This window comes from Salvelinus sp. IW2-2015, unplaced genomic scaffold (genome assembly GCF_002910315.2).
Source record: "Salvelinus sp. IW2-2015 unplaced genomic scaffold, ASM291031v2 Un_scaffold5272, whole genome shotgun sequence".
Lineage (NCBI taxonomy): Eukaryota > Metazoa > Chordata > Actinopteri > Salmoniformes > Salmonidae > Salvelinus > Salvelinus sp. IW2-2015.
The window spans coordinates 11,417-14,270 of record NW_019946537.1 but is presented as its reverse complement, the minus strand read 5'-3'; positions in this window follow the sequence as shown (position 1 = coordinate 14,270).

Genomic DNA, 2,854 nt, shown 5'->3' with positions numbered 1-2,854 from the left:
CCGGGAATATTTAAAATTAATAAAGTGCATAATCATTTTAGAGATTAAAACAATATTTATCATATTTAAATATGTTCCCTTTCCACTGTCCTGTTTGTGACATTTGGGTTGATGGTCATTACACTTGAATCAGAATGTTATGGGTTAAACTCCAATCCGTTGATAGTGATTGACGCCAGACTGGAGGTAAAAGGACAGAGGACCCTGATTATTATTGTAGTATCTGAACACGGTGTGATTCTGCAGCAGGCGGCAAAGGAAGTCACTGCTTTCTGTTTTGACTGTTAACTAGAAACTTTGTTAAGAAATAGCTGTTTATAATAACTGAAATACCAATACTCTCTGTATTACTTTACACCTTTGGTCTAATGAGTTCAGAAAGTCATCACCAAACCCTGCTTTAACTCAATTTAAATGTTATAACCCACTATTCCATTTATGGACTACATTTGGCATGCTCCCCTCAAAATGAAATTAATCAAAATGATTCGGACAATATTATAATTTTTTAGAAATGGGTCTAACAACATATTGGTCCATATGACCAGCATTGTGTTTTCAGCACCTGTAACCCATCTGTTATTCACCATGATCACCTGTAACCCATCTGTTATTCACCATGATCACCTGTAACCCATCTGTTATTCAACATGATCACCTGTGACCCATCTGTTATTCACCATGATCACCTGTAACCCATCTGTTATTCAACATGATCACCTGTAACCCATCTGGTGTTATTCAGCATGATCACCTGTAACCCATTGCAAATATGGTATTCAGCATTATCACCTGTAACCCATCTGTTATTCCTTATGATCACCTGTAACCCATCTGTTATTTCAGCATGATCACCTGTAACCCATCTGTTATTCAGCATGATCACCTGTAACCCATCTGTATTCAACATGACACCTGTAACCACATCTGTTATTCAGCATGATCACCTGTAACCCATCTGTTTTTCAGGATGATCACCTGTAACCCATCTGTTATTCAGCATGATCACCTGTAACTCCATCTGTTATCCAGCATGATCACCGGTAACCCATCTGTTACTCAGCATTATCACCTGTAACCCATCTTTATTCACATGATCACCTGTAACCCATCTGTTATTCAGCATGATCACCTGTGACCCATCTGTTATCAGCATGATCACCTGTAACCCATCTGTTATTCAGGATGATCACCTGTAACCCATCTGTTATTCAGCATGATCACCTGTAACTCATCTTGTTATCCAGCATGATCACCGGTAACCCATCTGTTACTCAGTTATCACCTGTAACCCATCTGTTATTTCAGCATTGATCACCTGTAACCCATCTGTTACTCAGCATTATCACCTGTAACCCATCTGTTATTCAGCATGACACCTGTAACTCCATCTGTTATTCAGCATGATCACCGTAACCCATCTGTTATTCAGCATTGATCACCTGTAACCCATCTGTTACTCAGTTATACACACCTCCAGTCCCATTCTCTCAGCATGATCACCTGTAACTCATCTGTTATTCAGCATGATCACCGAACCCATCTGTTATTCAGCATGATCACCTGGACCCATCTGTTACTCAGCATGATCACCTGTAACCCATCTGTTATTCAGATGATCACCTGTAACCCATCTGTTATTCAGCATGATCACCGTGAACTCATCTGTTATCCAGCATGATCACCTGTAACCCATCTGTTATTCAGCATATCACCTGTAACCCATCTGTTATTCAGCATTGATCACCTGTAACCCATCTGTTACTCAGCATGATCACCTGTAACCCATCTGTTATTCAGGATGATCACCTGTAACCCATCTGTTATTCAGCATGATCACCTGTTAACTCATCTGTTATTCAGCATGATTACGGTAACCATCTGTTACTCAGCATTATCACCTGTAACCATCTGTTTATTCAGCATGACACCTGTAACTCATCTGTTATTCAGCATGATCACCGTAACCCATCTGTTATTCAGCATGATCACCTGTAACCCATCTGTTACTCAGCATGATCACCTGTAACTCAATCTGTTATTCAGCATGATCACCGGTAACCCATCTGTTATTCAGATGACACCTGGACGCATCTGTTACTCAGCATGATCACCTGTAACCCATCTGTTATTCATTATTAACACATTTAACCCATCTGTTATTCAGCAAGATCACATGTAACCCATTGCAAATCTGTTATTCAGCATTATTACCTGTAACCCATCTGTAATTCAGCATGAAAACCTGTAACCTATCTGTTATTCTTTATGATCACCTGTAACCCATCTGTTATTCAGAGTGATCACCTGTAACCCATCTGTTTTTCAGCATGATCACCTGTAACCCATCTGTTATTCGGCATTATCATCTGTATCCCATCTGTTATTCAGCATGATCACCTGTAACCCATCTGTTTATCGCATGATCACCTGTAATCCATCTGTAATTCACATGATCACCTGTAACCATCTGTTATTCAGCATTATCACCTGTAACCATCTGTTATTCGGCATGATCACCTGTAACCCATCTGTTATTCAGCATGATCACCTGTAACCCATCTGTTATTCAGCATGATCACCTAACATCTGTTATTCAGCATTACACCTGTAACCATCTTTATTCAGCATGATCACCTGTAACCCATCTGTATTCAGCATGATCACCTGTAACCCATCTGTTACTCAGCATGATCACCTGTAACCATTGTTATTCGCATGGTCACCTATAGCCCATCTGTTAATTCAGGATGATCACCTGTAACCCATCTGTTATTCAAACATGATCACCTGTAACCCATCTGTTATTTCAGCATAATCACCTGTAACCCATCTGTTATTCAGCATGATACAT